The 22,972-nt window shown below is 42.0% G+C and overlaps 1 protein-coding gene across 3 annotated transcripts in view; it reads right to left on the bottom strand.

Moving 5' to 3' along the window:
- The window catches only part of ldlrad4b (low density lipoprotein receptor class A domain containing 4b), a 206,266-nt gene that overhangs the window by 143,885 nt on the left and 39,409 nt on the right, over positions 1-22,972 (bottom strand). Inside the window, exon 1 of one of the 3 annotated variants that reach the window (XM_027286784.1) lies at positions 16,385-16,503. The exons of the other annotated variants lie outside the window; for them this stretch is intronic. The gene's annotated coding sequence lies outside the window, so the exon portion shown is untranslated. Of the gene's footprint in view, positions 1-16,384; positions 16,504-22,972 lie in introns of those variants that run through there. 3 annotated transcript variants of the gene reach the window in all.

The raw sequence follows: 22,972 nt of genomic DNA, 5'->3' as shown, positions 1-22,972 counted from the left end.
ACTTCAGGTACATTTAGCAAATGTTCAGGAGTTTTCTGATCAAAATCAATCAATCAAGCTTGAAATGGGGATGAGAGAGTTTTTGAGTTTTGTCAGCTGCTTTGCTTTATTAAAATCATGATATGAAGTGTAAATCCACTACAGCTGGGCAAACCCCATGGGCTGATGAAGATCATGTATTATTACTGAAAGCTCCAGGATAGCTAAACAATTTGAAATCAAATAGGTGCACAATTTGAACAAATTGAATTTGGGCTCTGGGGAAATGTTCTGAGGAAAGCTATACTAGTTTCTGACATATAAACTAATTCTAACTAAACTTAAACTAAATTATAATCAACTAATGAAAAACAATGGCAGATTAAAGGATAGTGGCAATGATCCTGAGTTTTCTAGATAGTTTAAATAAAAGTTTAAGTGCAACTATCTGGATAGAACATGGACTTGTAATCACACTTTGGATCCTCCTGAAGTCACATTCAATTAAAACAGGCCGGCAGTAATCAGGACAGCATTATCACCCTCTCATACAATCAGCCACAGATAAGACATGTTGTTTTGACCTGTGATTGCAGCGTCTCTCTCGGGCAAATCAAAGGGGTTTGGAAAATGCCACAGATGCCAACAATCCCCGAGTCAGATTCCACAGATTGGATGTCATCAAAAACAGTAACCGCATAAAATCCCAGCATGCATCAGTCAAAACAAACAAACAAAAAGAAACAGGTCATCAGGCCTCATTTTTGAAATATTCAAATGTTTCAAAAAGCTGCAAATTAGCACCTAGCATGGGAGGAATTTATCCTCCATGCTTTGTTTATTCGAAGCATTTTGGCTTCTTTCATTGTTTTGTCTCAGATGACAATACAGTCTAATGACTAATGAGGGTGATTGTTGTGGAACATCAGTGTCCTGATTGGCCGCAGTTTGCCGTTGTCATCATAATTACACAGCTGACAGCTAGACAACCTGTCTGTCTGTGGTGACAAGCACACAATTACATAAGTCCGGATTACTTGTTAAAAGCTATAGTAGTACTTTGTGTGTGTGTGTGTGTGTGTGTGTGTGTGTGTGTGTGTGTCAACTAGGCCAGTATATCCCTAGGCTTTATTCAGCACAGTAGTCTAATCTAATCACGGTGGCTAATTGTACAGACTTGTCTCAGCCTGATTCTCGTCTATCAGTCTACCTGCTGCTTCTTCCTGTCTGTTCACCAGGATACTTTTTTTTCACTTCCTTCATTTATGTTTCTCCCTTTATTATTCTTTTTATGTTTATTCTTCTCTAAAGTTGAACTGAACTTGGTTTCTGGAATACAGTATTCCTATAGTATAATATTACTGTGGCTGCTTGGTTGGATGGATGAAGCATGCTGAAATAAATCATGGCTCTGCCGATACAAGCTGTGTTCCTATAAAGCATTAGCATTGGTATAGCATTAGTTATGTAGCTAGCATTTGCTAATTAAGATGTCTGCCTTTTAACAACATTAAACATTTTAGTTTTTTTTGGTTGGCAGTTTGCGTTCAACTCATACACAAAGCTAGCTAGCAAGGCTAGCTGAGCTGAATAAACTCATGAAGCAGAGAGTTAGCCTGACTTGCAAGCTAGTCTAGTGAAGGCTAATGAGCCTAGCTTGCTGAAGTTAGCAGTGACTTTCACATAAAAACACTATATACATATATAAACACTAAACTGCTTTGCTAGTTCAGTCATGCAGTGACTAAGATATCTTCTGAAAAAGAGATTTTTCCATGGACACATTTGGCTCCTCAGTCTGTGAACGTCACATTTATTTTGAAGCTAGCTCCGTATCAGTGACAGCTGATGGAGGATGATCCAAACATTTCCACTAACTCCACCGCGTTGTAAAGTCCAAAAGTCAAAATGTCTTGAACAAAGATCCATGGAATCATTTCCAAAACGAACATTTTTTTGACCTTCCAATGACGAGGTACACACCTGTATTAACGAGGTACACACCTGTATTAACGAGGTACACACCCATATTAACGAGGTACACACCCGTATTAACGAGGTACACACCCGTATTAATGAGGTACACACCTGTATTAACGAGGTACACACCTATATTAAAGAGGTACACACCTGTATTAATGAGGTACACACCTATATTAAAGAGGTACACACCTGTATTAACGAGGTACACACCTGTATGAAAGAGGTACACACCTATACTAAAGAGGTACCTATTAACGAGGTTCGCACCTGTATTAATGAGGTATGCACCTGTATTAACGAGGTACACACCTGTATTAACGAGGTACGCACCTGTATTAACGAGATACGCACCTGTATTAACAAGGTGGTCTAACAGCTCCATAACACACATAATATTCAATAAAGAAAGCTGAAATTGTAAATGTAGATATTACTTTTTTAAAGTTGACTTCCGGTGGACTTAATTATATTTGTTTACATATACTTTCAGGACATGACAATGTGGAGATGGCGGAGTGATATTTTAAGTGATGAGTCAGGTGTGTTGTTCAGTTAAAAACGTCCTGTAAATGTAGCGTTAGGTAGTCTTTCATGTTTTGGTGTGTTTTAGTCGTTAAAAAAATGTTCTTTTTATTTGTTTGTTCTGAGTTGGGCCTCATTTGCATATTTTTGAACCCCCTGCAGTTGCTGAGGGAGAGCTTGTGCCCGTGTGTGTGCTCACTGTGTCCCCCTGCTCTTATAGGCAATAATGTTTCATGGGTTCAGATGTGGCTTCTGTAAACCTCAACACTCTGTACACTACCCTGTGATTCAAATCACGACCAATCAGTAACTGATGTACAGATCCATGAAGTAACAAAGAGTGTCCAATTTACAGATGAACACTTTTCCAATCGAAGTAGCTAACACTAGCTCCAAAAGTTGATAAAAACTTGCCAGATGACATCATATGCTATTTTGCATATTTATATGTTCCTAACATTCATTTGCATAAAGATTTAAAGTTATATCGGTTGCAGTGAGGAAGAGATCACTTTAAACTACATGAAACGTAGATGGAGAAAGCCAAATAGCCACAAGTCTACCACAGGGACACTGTATATTGAAAATCAATGAGCTATTTACATTTATACTCAAAGTAGTCTGAAAAATATACCTGCATATAGCATCTTTGCCATATCTCATTTGTACAAAAACAGATGGCTAGGCTGAGAATGAAAGTTCATTAGCATATCATCATCCAAAGATGGAAGACCCCCAAGTCAAAACTCACTTTTGCTACCAATAATGACCGTGTTAACAACTATTTTCCATACCTGCCCACACAGATATTGCACCAATAAAATTGCCTGTATTGAAATCCTCATCTGAAACCAAAAGTCTTCACTCCACTAAACAACTAGTGTCAGTTCAGCTCTGTAATCATTGCCTCTGTGAGTCTCTGGATCTGCAGATTATTCTGCAGTTTACCTACAGTATAGGAAAAAGGAAGAAAATAATGGGAGGCGAGGGAAGATGAGCTAACAAACTGCCGCCTGGCCTGAGGCTGTAGTCATACTGTACCACACTGCTATCACATCCTATATGATGACTCATGCTGTTTCCTATTACCTTCTCAGGACCCCAGTGAAGATACAGTATGTTTGCCCGGTAATATACACCTCACTGTGTGTGTGAATTCCTACTGTATGCACATGGTGGAATTTACAGACACACACACACGCACACACACACACAAAGCATATATCCACAGAGTGTCATTAAACCCAAACCAACCCCAGCCAGCATATGCCAATAACAAAGGTTCAGAGATGTGTTATTAGCGATAATGTGTACCTACACTGACAAATTCCCACAGTGATCCCATAGCTCAGGGCTATGGGATCACTGTGTGTACCTATAGATTTTTACACTGTTGTTTTCAGGTCATTTCTGCTTTGTGAGATAACACACACACACATACACACACACACACACACACACCAGAGAGTGAGGGAAGGAAGTGAAAGGGGAGTATCTGTTTGTTGTTTTACACATATCCTTTATTTTCTTCATGAAGTACAACTGCAGATTTTTTTTTCTTTCTCATCCAAGTTGAAGTTGATCTTCAGCGCTGAGTTTTGATGTTGTGGTGGTGTTTCTTTTCCAGCAGATATTATTTATTTCTCTACCAACACAATAACTTTGTCATTCCTCATCTCTGTTAGCTTAAACTGAGGGGGTAACAAGTAGCTCTGAAGCTGAAACAAATCAGCAGGGCACGGGTTGGATGAATGTAGAAATTCCACTTCAATCTGAGCCACCGGCAGGAAGCTGCTGGTATAGGAGTCTGGCTGCTTGATAAATGGAAAAAAGAAAAAAAAAAGTCTCCTCTCTCTCTTCTAGATGTCAGGCTGCTGTAGAGGAGAGGAGAACAACAGGAGGACACAGGGACGCTGCCTCAGTGCAAGCTGCTACAAGACACATCCACAGAGGCACACACAAGGGCCGCAGCCCTTTTTTGGTGTACTTAACGTATGTACACTTACACACACGTATAGACAAGTATATCCACACAACTTATTCATACGCATGCAGGGTTTTGCGGCAGTAAGCTATTTATACAAACAAGGCAATCCAGTTCAGACAGGGTGAGCTGCAGAGGTATAAAAGATGGGGCTGTGGAGACAGGATGGGATAAACACTAACAACAGAATAGAGAGAGGCTGCTGAAAATCTCATTAACTGTAAATTGAAAAACAGACTAAAAATGTCTTCCAGAGCAATAGCCGAGGCAGCCGCGTCGCTTTTTCATCTTCTCTACAACTTTCACGAGTCGATACACCCCCACTTTCTTTTTCTCTCTCTCTCTCTCTCAGACGGCTCTCACACAAACACATATATCTTCAGTGAGAGGTTATGTGTGTGTGTGTTCTTCTTGTAGTTTTATACCTTTGACGTAGGGATGTTTATTACACAGGTCTTTTTTTTTGTTGTTTTTTTTGCTAGCTACACCCCCAGGAGTGCAGCACAGAAATGTGGGCCCATTCCTCTTCAAATATATCCATGTGGAAATAACATGCATGTGTCGTGCTTATAAAGGAAATTCACAGCATCATAATTTTAAGATTTGCTTGGAAAAAGAACTTTAACATACTTCCTTCATTGTTGTTTAGGTCTCTACACAAAGGTAGAACTCTGGCTGACATTAGCATGTTAAAATTTAAAGGGTGTGAAAAATGCCCATTATGTTTAAATGATAATCGCTAAGTGTTATAATGTTAGTTGGCTAAATTCAATCAAAATAAATTGTTAAACCATTTTAAAAGAATGCTGGTGAGATGTGTTCACTCAGTTATTTCCCAATGGATGCATTATGTGATGAATTCATTCCCTCTTAAAGTTACTGAAGTAGTTTTGGCGTTGGGTTGCTTCTGTGCCGGGCAGCTCACTGTATTTGCTTACATTGCCACCTAACCGTACACTGAGACGATGTTAAGCACTAACCTCGCGAGGCAGCTGGACTAAGATCACGCGAGAATCCAAGCTTTTGTGTCAAGGCACAGTGGCTACGGACAATCAGTGTCCTATGAAGAACTACTGGCAGCTACGGCGTGAGTTACACGTAAGACTGTTTGCTAAAAAAAAACAATGATGGCTGTAAGAAAAGTAAAGAACAACACTGAGGGCTTTTCTTAAAAGAAAAGATGTTTTCAGCCTTCTTCCGACTGGCTTCAATAAAGTCTGCCTCCCTTATATGATTGGTTGATACCACTGTACAATAGGTGGTGCTCTACCTGCCTAATAGATATCTACACCAGACTATGTAAAAATAAGGCTAAGAGTCTCTTTCAGGACCCCAACCACCCGGATAACGTCCTTTTCGCCCTGCTGCAGGCAGAAGAAGGTTCCAGATACTCCAGGTCAGCACTGAGCGGCTCCGGAAGTGCTTCTACCCCCAGGCCACCGGGATCTGGGACAGGGACAACAGTGGTTCAGGTGGGACAGCAGGTTGTCTAGTAAAAGGTAAGGTAAGGTAATTTCTTTCCAAGTGTCATGCACCAAAAAGTGTCCAGCCTGCATAGACTAACAAGACACTACAAACATAACAAATAATGAGAGCAACGAGCTCTGCTAATAATCCTGGCTCCATCAGTCCAGTCAAAGTGTCCTTGGGAAAGATACTGAACTGCTCCAGTGGCTGTGTCCTCAGTGTGTGTGTGTGTGTGTGACCTTAGTATTATAGTGAGCTCTTTGGATAGAGAGAACTATATTGCTCCTGATCAAGTGCTTTGAATGATCAGTAGACCAGAAAAAGTGCTGCATGAATCCAAGTTCAGATGAGGGCACAGCCTAAGAGTGCTGCTTAAGAATACTTAATTACTCCTCATTCCTATTATTGTTGTTAGCATGAATATTATGATAATCACTATAATTATTGGTACTATTATGATTACTTTACAATAATTATTATTGTTACTGTTACTATTAACAGTTACTATGTTACTATTGTTACTGTTATTAGTTATTATTGTTACTTTTTATTCAGTTACTCACATTACTTCCTTAATAACCATTATTATTATTATTTATTATGTTTTCTATTCTTATAACTATGTCAATTAAATTCAATTGAACTGAATTAACTTGAATTGATAGACAGTGATAGGCAGATGATTCATCCATTCAGAGTATTTTGTGAAAGTGCCTGCCCTTTTCCAAACACTCAGCAGTCGGGTTAGTCAAGCAGCAAATAAAGGTAACTTTATTAGATTTTTTATTAGATATTAGACTTATGCCTTAACAAGTCTAAAAGGTTATGAACATGCTAGCAGCTCTGTGAGGGTCTGTGTTTAGCTGGTCGAATGTGAGCATGCTAATATTTGCCAATTCGCACTAAACACACGCCTTTATTCTTGCAGGTATTGATCATAAAGTATTACATAAGCAGAAATGTTGATCTGATGGTGGTGTTAGATGGCATGCAGGTGGAGTTCAACCATTTTGCAGATGTCTCATTTATGGACAAAATGCTGCTGGGCCTTCAGGGTTCTCTTCTTTAGTTGCAGTGTTGTGGTTGGCCGCTGGGACAAGGCTGAGGTCGTGGTCCTCACTTAGATCGCTGTGTTTTTTTTCTTTTCTCCTGCGGTAGACTTGCGTCACTTTTTTTTTTTTTTTTTTTTAAAGTCATGGTTTCCCAGAAGTCTGGAGCAATCGGTGTCAGCTCAGTGATCTCATTTGGAAACATCTTGATGGTGCTAATAACGTAACAAGCTTCACTGTTCCCCACTTTGCTATGAATCTCCTGTTCTCTCTGTCTTGGTACTCGGTCAGAACGTCTAAGTCAGTTTAAAGGTGCAGTAAGAGGACAGTCCATATGAGGCCAGCATTACAATGCTGTGTGTGAAGTGTGTGTCAGTGCTGCAACCACACACAGACTCCGGCACACAGGTGAGGCAGCAGACAGCTGTTGTGGAAGTCCGTCACAAGCAGAGCTGTCAGTCAGCCCTTCCTCCCCATGTCTCTGAGGCGTCCCCCTCTCTCCCATCATCCATCAATTCTCCCTCTTCTGCATTCTGCATGTCCACGGCTGCCTCTCTGACTCCTTCACACACACACATGCTCTCACATTATCATCTCTCTGTGGCTATTTGTCACTCTCCATCCTCTCTCCGTGCTTCCTTTTCATTCGGACCCTCATCCGTCACACACTAACCGTGAGTTTTACTTCTTGTTTTGCATTTTTTGTCCTCTGTCTGTTTTTTTGTTTCTCCGTCTCTTTTGCTCTCCCTCTCTCTGGCTGACTTTAGTATTCTCAACCACCGTTGCTCATTTGACTTTTCCTCTCTCACTCTATTAATTTCCATTTGGGCACCCGCTCCCTCTCTTCCTCTCTTCCTCTCCATGTCTCTCTCCCTTGCTGAGGTGGTCTAGATGGTAGATGAGTCATTGCAACTTTTGCCACTCTGCAGATGATTTATCTGCCCACAAGGAAGCAGGAAAGGGAATGATGGAGGTGTGTGTAAGGCAGAGAGAGAGAGGGATGGGCATTAAAGAAAAAAGGAGTAGAGGATGAAGGGAAGGGGGTGAATGAAGGCAACCTGCTGGCATCATACTCCTTCACATGGAGGAAAACAGTCTGTCGACTGTCAAGAAAAATGCTCCCGACAAATATTTAATTCATCAAAGAACCCCTGATGTTTTAATAAATGACAGATTTTTCCAGAGGAATGTTCTAAACACAGATCAGACCTTATTTTCCTCCATTTTGATTTCTTTCTCTCTCTACCAAGCACCTGTGGCAAGGATTTGTCAGCCCCTTCTCCACTTTTACCGAGGATGTGTCATCAACATGACCAACTTTCAGCGAAGCGTCACATCAAACACGTGCAGCTCCAAACATGTTTTCAACACCAGCAGGGCTGAAAAGTGGTTAGGAGGCGAGGAGAGGAGAGGAAAAAAATGGAAAGACAACGAGAAGAGAGAGGAAGCAAAGGAAAGGAGAAAGGGTAACAGAAAGGAAGAGGCGAGGAAAGGAAAGGAGACAAGATGAGGTAAAAAGAAGGAAAGAACTAGGGAGGAGAGAAGAGGAGAGGGAAGGAAATGAGAGTAAAGAAACGTAAAAGACAGGAAAGGTGACGAGATGGTACAAAAGGAAGGTCAGGAAAGAAAAGGGAAGGAACAGAAAGGGAGAAGGGAAAATGAGAAGGCGGCCACCCTGTCTAGTCAGGCCCATCAGACATCAAGCAGAAAAGCCAAGCAAGGAGACAGGAAAAGGAGGGAGAGTGTGATGAAGGGATGTAGAGGAGAGGAGAGGAGAGGAGAGGAGAGGAGCAGCCAGGAGGGAATTTATTGCAATTATTACACTTGATGGACTCACTGAAGCTGCACCTCATACACACTGTCTGGCTCCTGTTTGTGTGTGTGTGTGTGTGCGTGTGTGTGTGTGTAAATCAGAAACCTCTCACACACACAAACACACACACACACACACTGTCTGGTCGAGCATTTGTCTGTGTTTTCTTTAGCGAGTTAACATTTATGAGTGAGGGGGAGGACATGCAGGGAGAGTGGTGGAGGAGGGAGGGGTGAGGGGAAATGGGGGAAGGTAGTCTGAGTTTCTCTGTCATTTTCTGTCTGGCTGCTCGTTACAACAGGGTGTCCTTTTTACACTGGTGCATTTACGTCCGCTATTTCATTTCTTTTCTTCTCCTCTGCTCATTTTCCTCCCAGACAAAAGAAAGTCACGTCTCCGTATGCGCCCCGTGTCTGTCAATCCACATCTACTCTTACAGCACCTGTTTGTCAGTAAATGACTCTGTCTATATGTGCTCGTCTTCCTGGCAACATATGCCTGAGGTCATGTGACACAGCACCAGTGAAACACCAGTGAAAACGTTATGTGCTGCGTCCACACACAGACAGACAGAGAGAAGACGTCATACTCCGCTCACTGCAGATGGAAATTAAACAGCCAAAGCTAAAGTGATCAGCCACCTGATTGATTAGTCCATCGAGAGAAAATGAATCAACGACTTGGATGATCGTCACACAAAGAGGTAATAACGCAGTTTCCTGTCTCGCAAATATGACTGCATCTGTAGTGTCGATCAAAAGTTTTACGCACCTATCTCTAGTTTTATTAATGGAGCGTAGTCTGCGAGTGAGTTTAGGCCAACAGCACTCCACAATCATCCAGTCCAAACACACCCTCTCAATGTGGCGGTTTAAGCTGCAAAAATGTCCCATCTCTCCCTCTGCTCCACCAACGCCATTGTTGCCCTGCATCAGCATCACAACCTGTTCTTCGCGTGATCTCGTGATCTTGCGTGAATACGGCTTACTCGCTACACTGCCGTCACGCGCCCGGTGGGGATTGACGCTGGGCAGAGGACAGAGCTGAATTCCCAGTAACTCAACTTCATACTACTTGCCTTCTTAATGTGTTTGAGACCATCAGTTATGTTCAGAGGTATTGCTGGCATACAGTAAATAGTCCTATTTGACTACTGTAGTAATCCATATTATGGCAAGAACCACTCAACAAATGAAAGAGGAACGGCAGTCCATCATCACTTTAAGACATGAAGGTCAGTCTACTGTATCTGGATCATTTCAAGAACTCTGAGTGTGTCTTCAAGTACAGTTACAAAAACCATCATCAACGTTCTGATGGAACTGGTTTTCATGAGGACAGGAAAGAAAGACCAAGAGTTAGTGCTGCAGAGGAGAAGTTCATCACAGGTACCAGCCAATATAAGTCAAACATTGACTCTTTGTCACAAGAAACAGCAGCGATGAGAGCTGTGAGAGTGAATCAAAGAGTAAAGGCGTGTGCCACAAAACCAAAACAATGAGCTAAAAAATGCTACTGTGTCTGAAGGGGAAATGCATTTGAGTGATAATCCTCTGTAGGATCAACACGTTTTTAATTTGGTGTATATGGATCAGAACTGATTAACTAACCAAACACATTATATATTAACATGACATTAGCTAATAATCTAATTTTATCATCATGTCACTATAACTATTCTACTCATATTTAAGAGTTTGTAGCAAAAATATGTCAAACGTGAATATTTAGTGTTTTTCTCTTCTGTATATTGAATTTGATTAAGTGAATATTCTTGGCTTATGGACATTCATAGACTTCTCTGTCAGGGACATTTTCACCTTTTTTTTTTTTTTTTAGATTAAATGACTGCTGAAAGAAAAATGAACATTAAATGGACATATTAAATCAGTCAATCATCATCAGTCGATGCCAGAAAACATTTATCTTCCATTAACCTTCCTTTGTGTCTGCGCTGCCATGCATGTTTAGTCAAAAACATGGAATGTGTTGTGTCCATGGAAACTGAGCAGGAGACATGGCACGCATTAATAAAACAGAGAACAGAATGAGTGCACTTGACTCTTCAATAACATATCGCCGCAGACTGCTGGACTTCATACATGGTTTGCATGTCGCAACATTAATGTGTTTTCCTCGAAGTCATTTCGCTCCACCAGAGCTCTTTCCTGTCAGCATGACGCAGCTTAGCTATTCAGCCACCCAGCCAGTATGCCTGCCAGTCACCCCGACAGCCGCCCTCCCCGTCAGCCAGCCAGTGCATCCCAGAGCAGCAGTCGCCCAGCGGTGCTCGGGTGACAGCGCTCAGATTTAAAACCCAGCAGTGGCGTTTTGTTTCTGCCCCACTGACTCTTCCTATAACCTAACCAGGCTTTATCAGGCCGGCGCAGGCTGTGGGGAGCTGGAGACGGCACCTGGTGGAGGGAGGTGGGGTGCAGAGAAACAGACAGAAAATAATAAGTGGGAGAAAAAGGTGGTGGCAAATAAAAAAAGGATGGAGCAGAAATGGGAACACAGAGGAGGGAAAAGAGCAGGAGGAGGACAGAAAAGAGGAGTGCAGGGGGTGTAATGGTGCAACTGGGGAGCTCTTTCACACTTCACTGTGGTCTTGCCCTGCCAATGACCCTGCCATCAGTGTGTGTGTGTGTGTGTGTGTGCGTGTGTGTGTGTGTGTACACGCCGTATGCGTTACTGCTTCCGACAGGTGTCTGATATTGAATCTTGCTACCTGACACACTGTCGTCTGCCAGACCCACAACTGACTCAACCCATTACACACAAACACACACTACACACACACACACACACACACGCACACACACAGCGTGTCTTTAGATCAGAGATGGTTTTATCCGTGGGTAGGCCGAATGAAAAATGACTTTGCCTCCTGGGGATGAGAGCACATTTGACTGAGTTCAGTTTATTCAGGAGACAGCATTAGTGAACTGAAAGTCACCTTGACTCATTTTTCTTCTTCTTTTTAATTGCTATTGATCAGCAAGGACAGCAGAACTCCCTTGATTTTTTTTCTTTTTTTTTTTCTACAACAGATCCTTGAGCTAAACGTACAAAAACATGACTGGAGGAGAAACGCTCGGCCTTTCCTGATAAATTTCAATTAACCTGAGAGTTGAATTAAACATTCATGAACATTTGCCTGGGATCTGGCATTAAGCAGTTGTTTCATGAGCACCTGAGGGGTCCTGATTACTCTGCATCACCTGTCTTCCCTCTCTTTACCGCTGGCCGCTCTGCCCTTCCCTGTCTCCTCTTTCAGCAAGTTTCACAAACATTAAGGAAGCTGAGAGGCAGTTTGTGGTTAGTGTGAAAAGACAATCTGTTCCACCCTTTCCCACAGTCATGGAAGGCTTCTTTGTCTGATGAGTACGTACCACTGGGGTGGAGTCTGAACCAATACTGGTGACGGGTACCTGAAAGTTTCCCACAGCCGTCGCACCAAACCATAAAACCAGAGCAGTTATCATGCAGCAATTTTCCCACATTACAGGCCTGAGATGTGGTCTTATTTTCATTAACTGGACTAAGACTGTGATGAAATAAATCTGTCACCAGCCTCCTTTGCTATCATGAGAACTTTGCTGACACTAAAACGACACTAAAACGACTTTAGTGTCAAAGAAAAAACCTAAGGCCTCAGGCTACAGTAAGTTGACATCTTGTACACACAAGTTTAGCATGCTAATCTGCTAACAACAGTCATTTCAATTGTTATTCACATTAATTAATGAAATAAACACCCATACACATGTCGTGTCATACACATTCTATTCAATCCAGATTCATGTTTTACATTCAGTTTCCTTTGTCTTAAACATCTGTGTTGTTTCTGTATTTATCTAAGGGCTTCCCAAACCTTCTCACGTCAGGGACAATAGGTGATCAGCTACATACACACACGCGCGCGCACACACATTTTGAGGTGATTTTAAAGAATCCCCCATGCATGTATAATAAGATCTGGATCTAACATTGCGGCTCCATCTTGCCCAGTTGTCAATCGCAGTATTGCAGCAATACACTGCAGCCCAAAAAGGCTTCCTCAATTCCCTCCAGACGCATCTGTGAAACAACCTCTATCAGGTTGACCAAGGTCGATTATGGATTTTTTTTTTATCCATGGAGGTTTTTTTAATTGTAAAACTTTTCTTGAGCCGAGATAAGAGATTTGAAAATCCATCATCACAATGTCTAGAAGCTTAACCAGAAGCTAAACCTTCCTTTTCAGTTTGTCTGCAGGAGGAACTTCCAGTATAAAAACGGGACTGGAAGCTGTTCCAGTTAAAAGTTGGTTCACTTCAGCTGCAGACCTGCTGAAGGCATCATGTGCTAGCTGCCCAGAAGCATATAACTTTGGCTTTCTTCAGCTGACTGATGGGTTTCCTTATATTCCTTGACGGACTCTTATGCATTCATTTTGTACATTTACATTCCCTCACCTCGTCCTCCTCACACTTCTACTCTTCTCCAAGTACTGCTGCTCTCCTGGGACACACAGCTTCACTCACACAGCCCTCCTCACTTCATCCACCACTACACCGCTCGCTGTCCTCCTCTGCTCTCCCACCTAAGCCTGATCGTCGGCAGCATCACATCCTCTCTTCCTGTCCTCCTCCTCCTTTCCCACACTTGTCCCGCTTTCCTCCCGTGAGCTACTAACACATCCTGACCTCGTCGTTTCTTCTCTGCCGCTCGCTTTCCTTTAAATCTCTCTTAATGTTTCATCTCAGATCCTGAAAACTTCAAACACATCTCTTTAAAACAGGCCTTGATTGGATTTTAATGGAGTAATTGCTGTGTGTGTGTGAGTGTGTTTGTAACCTCCAAAACACAAGCAGGGCGTGACAAAGCACTGGGTTAATTTGACCTTTTCTGTGCTGCGGTGTGTGTGAGACCACGCAGTGACGTGAAAGCAGCATGACCTCCAAAACGCATTGCATCACACCCACTGGCTTTCCCTTAAATCCCAGTTCTCATGCCTGATGGACAACTGAATCACAAGCTTTGGTCACACTGTCTGTTTTGCTCTGAACTGTAGTATTAACATGTTTAATATAGCCTTGGGCTTGTGGCGGCTGCTTTGATCCTCGGCGAGGTTTGTCAGGGAGCATTTTCATGCTAGCGCGACCAATCGCTCTTGAAATCAATAAGCGTATCGTGTCCTTTCTGCCTGTGCACATTGTCTACTAGTTCTACTCCAAAATTATAAAGCACAGCAAAAAAAGTCGGTAGCATCTTCTTCACACTCTTCTCTTCTTTAAAGAGTTGATCTGCAACTCCGCTCGTCCTCCCCCTCTCTGTCTTTGTGCTGCCTTTGCATACCAAGGAGTTCAGGACAGGACGTGCCTCGTGTCTGCAGCCAAACCCTGGACTCCTGCTCTGCTGCAGTAAAGAGCAGCTCAACTCAACCCAGCTCTGCCAAGACGGCAGCGACTGTGTTCTGAACGGCTGAATAAATCACAATTTTTTTTCAAAAACGATAACGATTAGGACGGAGGAATGCTTCTGAGGTGCCTGCCATCTCCGCAGAGGAGCTGTTCCTCCCAGCGCAGAAATGCATCATATTTATGAAAGATAACCATACAGCAACGAGAGGAGAGAAGGCTCACTATCAGACGTTTGGTTTCCTTTTTTAGGAGTCATACGCATCGACAGCAGGCAGGTTCAAGTGTAGATCTGATAGGGCCAGGCAGGAAGCCAGACCACAGAGATGCTTTCGCCAATCAATGTCATCATGAAACATACACACACACACACACACACAGGCCCACATACAGTAATCCTGTGTGTGTGTGGACGAGTAGGGAAATTATTTGTGCTGCTCGAGGTTTTGCAGCCCGGCGTTATCAGAGTTGTCAGGCAGGCAGATCTGCAGACTGGAGAACGTGGCCTGGGTAGAAAACAGGCACACTGTCAGAATGAGTGTGTATGTGTGTGTGTGTGTGAAAGAGAGAAAGTGTGTGTTTGTACTGTTAAAACACAATGAGAAACTCAAAAAAAGTTTGCATGGTTTGAAGATGGAGGACATGATCTGCCTAAAATCAGCCAGGTGCCCACGTTTATCTGAGCACCTGTTACAGTATGGAAGATGCCAGTGGGAATCAAACTCTCAACCCCTGTGTGTGACCAAGACGTGTAAGAATGTAACTACAACAACAAGCTCCTTTGTGTAGGACGTGAAAATATCAAACTTTGCCGACTGCAACAGGAATCAAAAATGACACTGTGCAAAAAGCTGTTTGTGCCAACATAAACAAGAAGTAACCCCACGTCTGCACAGCCTGCACAGCAAAAACAGCACGCTAGCAGAGCGGCAGCAGCAGATTCGGTGCCGAGAGTCTACACAGGATGCATTCAGGCACAATACGAAGTGTAGCTCATGCATGTTTTGACAGCACTGAGATCCTGATAGACAATCACTATAGTTACAGGCGGAGAAAATGTGAAACATAGAAATATTCTTTGAGTTGTGGAAACTTGCATGCATACAGTGCAGCACGAGTAAACACAAGCAGTTATGCAGCCACGTGCAGCCACAGATGTGATTAAACACCTCCTGCATAGACACGATCTAAGAGTCTACAGCCGTGCTAGCAGCTCTGTGGGTTGCAATGACAATGCTAACTTGCTGATGTTACGCAGATGCAATGTTTAGCATGTTCACAATCTTTCTTTACCATGTTAGCATGCTAACCTTTGCAAAAAGTATCGGACAAGTGAACATTTCATGACCTGATAGTAGTGCTAGAGGAAAAGAAGAAGATCACCAAAGTTATTACAACTGGTCCAAATAAATGCAGTTATGAAGATCTAGGGGAGCTCCAAACAGTCTCAAGAGACGGCTTAAAGAAATAGTTTTTGTAGTCTTTTGTTGTAGTCTTTGTTTTCCCAACTTTCCACAGAGTCAGAAACTAATAAATACCTTTGGACAGAGCTCAATTTATGCATCTGATGTAGTTTGAAGTTATGCCAACAGCAACATTAGGCTATCATGGCTTAAGTGAATGTTTTATGATGTTGATTGTGAATGTTTTATGAGTGATTATGGGACCAAATAACACGTTCATGATTCCATAGGGATCCAGGGATTTAGCAAAACTAAGCAAATAAACCAAGGGGCGCTGGGGGGGTGTCTTTTTCCAAGCTTTGTCTGAGAGGAGGTCCACGGTATCAGACTTTAAAAATCTGAGAACCATAAATGTCTAAGTGACAAATTAGGTGCCAATCCACCCAGTAAATGTTGAACTACATTACTGGATAGATGGAATAGTGAAAAAGTCAGAGGATCACCAAAGTCATTAGGAGTCCTCCTTTGGGGATCACAAATGCCTGAACAAGATTGAATGGCAATCCATCCAACAAGTGTTGATCTATTTCAGTGGAACAAAGAACTGACTGACTGACATTGTAATTATAGAGCCTGATAACTAGCAAATTCCTCTGAAATGTTCTCAAATATCAAAAATTGTCCTGCTCACGGTTTTTAATGCCACTATGGGCACCTCAAGAAATGTAACCTGCAGTTGCAAAAGAATTGTGTGACCCCGAGCAGCCACTTTATTCACTTACCTTCAGTCGGCTCTAGCTGTTGGGTTAAAACGTTAAAAATACTTCTGTCTGAGAGTTTCATGTGGCTCAAATTACACCAGATAAAAAGCTGATCACGTCACCTCTAAAGGTTACATGCGGACTAAAGTCTGGACACTGAGCCACCTGTCTGAAGAGAAACAGGATGTGCTGACCAATGCACATCAAGGCTGCCCAACTGGACTTCCGCCATTTGTTCTGAGTTTGTTCTTTCCAAATAACTGAGGAGCACGGGTCCTTTTTTGAAACAAACAATGGTGTTTGTACTAAATTAGTCTGTTCTTTGGAATCACACTGTTGTGACTGTAAACTATACTGAAAAAACTGTATCCATGTTATATGTGCCAAGACACTTTTTCAAGTGGCCACCTGTTACCTCGATGATTGGGTCAAAATCTGATGGAGTTCTTCTGTCTGATTTTAAATATTGACAGTGATGCAGCTTACTGCAAACTTCTCATACTTATAATAATATGAACATGTTATTCTCCCCCCCCCCTCTCTCTGTCTGTCTCGTCTACATCTGTTGATTCTTCACTTGGATTCAGCTGTTTTCTGCAATGGTGCAATTTCCCACCGGATGCTATTCAAAATTCATTTTATCTCATTCATTTCTCATCTATATGCTACAGTATTCATCTCTGGGGTATATTTATGCCTCTAAATCTCTGTCTAGCATTTTGTTTCCAGTTGATGCAGAAAGATTCATTGAAAAAAAAAGAAGCTCAGCACAAAGAAGGGATTCACGCTTGAAGCCCTACAGCGTTCCGGTTATTGATGGGATCCTAAACAATATAAGTCTGAAGAGCTATGACATATCATATAGGTTCATATACTCCCCTAAAGAGCATCCGTTGTCTGGTAAACAGACATTTCTTCCTCATGCATACAGTCCCAGGTGAGCTTTGACAATAAGGTTCAGTGGTGCGAGGGGAAGACGTGGGACGCAGCCTGAAGGAGAGATCTTGCCTGGAAGAATGAAACTGATTAGCTGTGTTGGGTGGGGATTGAGGAGCTATTTTACTTCTGCGGCTCTCAAGGGCTGAACGCACAGTTTCAAGCCTTTGTGTGTTTAACGGCATCAGAAGAGCTGATGAATGGCCTATTTAACCAAATGTCCCCCATGAGCAAAAGTGAAACCGCAAGAATGTGGAGGAACGCACAAAAAAACTAAACAAACCACAGTTCATGTGCGTTATTCAAACGACCTTGACAAGTTCAGGCTGCAGCTGTATACGTGAACAACCTGACGTGAAGAAACGCTTTGCGCCAATTTAATATCAGTGAATGGGACTGATTTGTGACTACAGAACAGAGACACTGACCCCCGACATAACTCTACCATAAATGTTGTATTTATCATTGTTATAGGTACATCGGTGATAAAATTACTACGAGCTGAGCTAATTCGACATTAATCACACACAAAAGGTTCACTAGAGGTTGAAAACTTTAGCAGAAAACAGTCTAGAGAGAGACACTGAATCAGAGCTTTTCACACTGTGAGGTGAGGAGGGACGGGTGCATGCCGGTGTTTTAAAAAACAACACAAAAGTTTAGTTAGCGCGGTCAGACCTCGCTCAGCGTCGCAGTCTGCTGCAGCAGTGGCTGTGATCCGCTGGCTCAGGGATGCATCAGAGGTCCTTTAAAGCCCTCAGTGCCCCATTGCCGCAATTTGTGTCAGAAATCGCTCTCCTCTGAGTCATAGCTCAGTCCAATCTGAACACACAGGCGTGATGCACATATTTTTAGATTCATTTGAACTATTTGAGGATGCCAGGATGTCCGTTGTGAATAATCATCCATAAATCTAGAGAAAGAGAAGAGAACCAACAGACCTTTTCACAGCAGACATTTTGACTTATCATAGCAGGAAATGCACGTTTCATTAAGTGGAACTGAGCCATTGTAGCCATGCTATTGAGCCAGCATGCTCAATAGGCCTAAATGGAATGTGGTGATGTAAATGATACCAGAGCTGAATGTATCGTCTGATAGTAGCTTATTGTGATGGATAACCAATAACTATCAAGAAAAGTTTGTCATCCATAAACATACAAACATACATATATGACAGCTCTGACAAAACATAAAGCTACTATTAGTAGATTTTATTCCTATCAGTCAAGTTATTAAACATATGCTATCAGAGAAAGCAGGGTACGGTACACTTGCAGAGGTGTGACTGGATGTTAGTAGTCAGCCGGTAGCCGAGCAGATGATGCAGTGATGACACAAGAGATGAATAAGAGCGATGATGCCGATCAGCTGATGCTCTATTTGCAGTGAGCGTGCTGTCACAGTCATCCAAGGTGCTGCGCGTGAAAAACGACTTGAGAGGAGACGTGGAGACTCGCAAATCGAACAGGAAGTTCCCGCTTACGCCGACGTGCAGTTATCGTAGCAGTTAGACGTGTGCACCGTTTTAAAGGCTGTGGATAAGTATAAATATATGCAGCTTTTTTTTGTACCACAGCACCAAACTAAGTGTGCTTTTGAACTGTTAATCAGCATTTATGTTTATTCATGTGTGAAACTTGATTTCACCGTGTTATTCATTTTAATAATTAATAACAAACCTCTATTGATTTCTTTTGAAAATATTTCTGTCATATTTTTTATCCTAATTTTCATTCAGCTTTTCAAATTAGACATTAATTATATCCTAATAAGTCTTTTGAAGATTGTTGGATAGAAACTCAGTCTGTGTGTTGTGATGCTGTGAAGTGCTGCCTGTGTGTGAGTGGAGACAGCCGAGAGAGCTGCACCGATAACACCAACAATCTGTTGGACGTCAAAGAGGACTCTGTCTGCACACCTACCTCCACCTCACCATGTGCGTCTCTCTCTCAGGCTCTATTTGTCTTTTATTATCTCTCCTGCTCCATCTATACCTAATATCTCCACCTCTGTGTGTGTGGCTCCTTCTCTCCTTCCATCTCCCCCTCCTCTCTTCAGCCTCCCTCTCTCACAGTTCGAGGCCAGCCAGAGAACAGGGTGGGGCTGGGTATGGGAAAGAAAAGGAAAAGTATAAAACAGAGGAGTGTTTTTTTTTTTTACACTTTTTCTTCTCACTTCATTTGGTTTGAAAATATTATATTCAAATAAAATATTAAAATTTTGAACAAGGCGCTAAGATAACGAATCACAAAACGACACTGCTGTTTCTGTGTGTGTGTGTGTGTGTGTGTGCATTTATGATCCCGTTTTGCTTACCGAGCACACCTGACAACACAGACACACCCACCACAACAATAAACCCATTGTACCATATACTGTGGTTTGTATGCAGTTATGTTTGAGTGTGTGCATATATGTGTGTGTGTGTGTGTGTGTGTGGTGTCTGTGTGTGTGTGTGAGAGAGAGAGAGAGAGTGAGAAAATGTGGTTCATTTTCTGAGGGTCTGATTACAGACTGATAGTGACTCCTGTCAAGCCGTCAGCAGACAACAGGACAAGGATAGGAGGAGGAGGTAGAGATGTTAGGTGTGTGTACATGTGTGGCATATGTGTGTGTGTGTGTGTGGTGTAAGGAGGGTGGGTAGGTTGTTGAGTGAAACAAGAGATCAAAACAACAACAAAGACTTTCACAGTTCTCCGATTTAATCTACAGTCTCCAAGTCGCCGACCTGTTTCCACTTTCTTTGTGTGGAGGAATGTCTTATGTCTGACGTCTCCTGATTGTTGGTGCTGCTTAAAATGACAGAAATCTGAACTGAAGAGCAACCAGCAAGTTTTATACATACTAACAGGTGTCTAATCAGATCCATCCATTATCTGTAATCGCTTATCCTCATCAGGGTCACGGTGGGGCTGGAGCCTATCCCAGCTGGCTTTGGGTGTCCTGCATGTCTTTGGACTCCCACACAGACAAGGGGAGAACATGCAAACTCCACACAGAAAGACCCCAGATAAGGTTCAAACCAGGAACCTTCTTGCTGTGAGGCGACAGTGCTAAAATATGCAACAAATACAAATTGTAGCGACAGCAATTAACAACTCCATGTCTATGCGGGAGGCGTATCGTGCTAACAGCACGTCGGCAGCAGCTTCGGTCCTTAGTCTGTGTCTATGCAGGATGCATTCAGGTACAGTTTTAAGTGCAGATCACCCACATTTCAGCAGAGCACAGAGCCCAATGTGACTGGAGATACATAAAAGAGAAGAAAATAGACTTCACATGTGAAACTATGCCTCAGGTCCTGTTGTCACGTGCAGCAGGAGTAAAACTTAAGCTGTGCAGAGAGCTGGACTAATTCAGTCAAAAGTGTATCTGTTCTGTTTAGACAGCCAGGATGAAATCATGCCATAGGAGTCTGCAGCCATGCAACTCTTTGAGTGCTTTGAGCTAAACGCTAACATGATCATAGTGACAATGGAAACATGCTAATGTTTAACAGATATTATGTTTATGATAGCATAGCACAGGGGACGGCAATTAGCGGCCCGTGGGCCAAAACTGGCCCGCCATCAATTATATCTGGCCCGCTAGATGACGTTGATTTATTTTTTAATATATATATATTTTTTTTAAATATATCTTTTAAACCTCATGTTTTCTGTCAAAAATACAACAATTCCACAGATTTCACAACATTTATTGAAAAGTAGCTGATAAGTAACGTGACAGCAGCCAGAACATCCTCGCAGCCTCTTTACGTGACGCACAGGTTGGAACACTAATTGGCACGTGCGTGCGTGCGTGCGTGCGCTGTGACCTGTGGAAAAAAAAAGTGTCCTGTGAATGCAGGTAATGTATACATTAGTAATGGTAGGTTGCCTGTTTCATGACAGACGCCAGGAGATGCAGCAGTGGGCGTAATAACAGCACATGGAAGCAAATTAATGTTTTAAATGAAATTAAATGCATTTTTAAAGTTAAATAACATTTATTTTTATTATAATAGAAAAAATAGACCCCCCCATAGGAAAGCATGGTCATGGCCCGCGATGGAATTGTCTGAAAAAAAATTGGCCCGGGTCCAAACATATTTGCCGACCCCTGGCATAGCATTTTAGCATGCTAACATTTGCTAATAGGCAGCCAACACAAAGTGCAGCTGAGGCATTTGACCTGATAATGACGCTAGCAGTGAAGTTAAGTGGTCACCAAAGTTATTACAGTGGTCCCTCGTTTATCGCGGGGGATACGTTCTAAAAATAACCCGCAATAAACGAAATCCGCGATGTAAGTTTTACAATTATTATACATGTTTTAAGGCCGTAAAACCCCTAACCACACACTTTTATACACCTTTTTACACGCATTTTGTACAGTGCTTCCTTAATCAGGACGCAGTGCGGTTCTCCCTTAGCCAATTTAGGACGCAGAACACAATGCTGTACAGTACGCTGTAAAAAAAAAAAGCATGCAAAATTACACTGATAAAAATCCGCGAAACAGCGAGTCCGCGAAAAGTGAACCGCGATATAGCGAGGGACGACTGTACAATTAATCCTGAAGGGGCATTTTTATGTTATGTAATAATGCTAACACTCATAGTCATTATGCTAATGTTAATGCTAGCTAATGCTAACCCAATGCTACCCCATCCAGCACGGTAAAAGTAAGCGTAAAACAGTAAACATTGAAGTCTGTTATGCCATTATTCATTTTTACAAATACAGCAGAAATCTGATGAATAAAAATACAGATGATGTTTACTTTTTCTGTCTCATATAACATGATGTAATAATAGCGTGTTCAGACGTATCTGAATACATTATCTGCCACACAACAAAGAGACTATAGACGCTGGCTCGCTGTTGGTTAAGTCTCTTGGTTAACAAGCTCAGCGTTGGAAAGCTGGGGAGACGTGGCCGCGAGGCAAAACTATAAATCAAAGTGACTTCCAGTGAATTATAATATTTATTGCATGATGAAGGGTGTGTTTATTTCACACTTCACCACAGACTGTATCTGTCACAAATACCACTATAATAGTTAGTGTTGCAACAAGTGCTAATTAAAGAACGATTGTAAATAAAGGGGTAAAGGTTGGGAGTAAGAAAAGGAGAATTTCAAACTATTTCCACTAATTATTTCCTCATCATTATGAATGCCTAGTGTCAGTAGCACCCAAAATGATGGATGTGTTTCTCATTTCAAAGCATAAAAACATCTCCATACACATATGCACACATACACAGTCGGACTGTTCCTGAACAGTTTTTGGGTGGTCATGTCGATCAGCCTTATTATGTTAAATAATATCTTATCACTCGAGCTGCAGAAATCAGCTGGTACTGTTTTGTGCAGTCACAGCAGGTCTTGTATTTTTTGTGGGTGGGGGTAGCCTGAAATCTAACCAGTGGAGCCATATGGATTTTTCTTCGAAATGTTCCCATGACTCAGGAGGAGTGGAGCAAGGTGTACAGCTCTGGATATAGTGTTTAAGTGTAGGAACAAAATAATGGAGTGTTACAGGAGAGATATAAATGTGATTTTTGTTTCAGGCGTTCAGTATGAAATAAAGAACTAGATAATCATTTAAAATCAATACAAAAGGAAGTAATTTACAAAACAATTCAAGAAATAATTAAAACTGAATTAATTATGATTCAAAATGTG

Source organism: Larimichthys crocea, chromosome XIII, assembly GCF_000972845.2.
Source record: "Larimichthys crocea isolate SSNF chromosome XIII, L_crocea_2.0, whole genome shotgun sequence".
Classification (NCBI taxonomy): domain Eukaryota; kingdom Metazoa; phylum Chordata; class Actinopteri; family Sciaenidae; genus Larimichthys; species Larimichthys crocea.
Note: the sequence above shows the minus strand (reverse complement) of the source record. Positions and strands in the feature narration are given on the sequence as shown.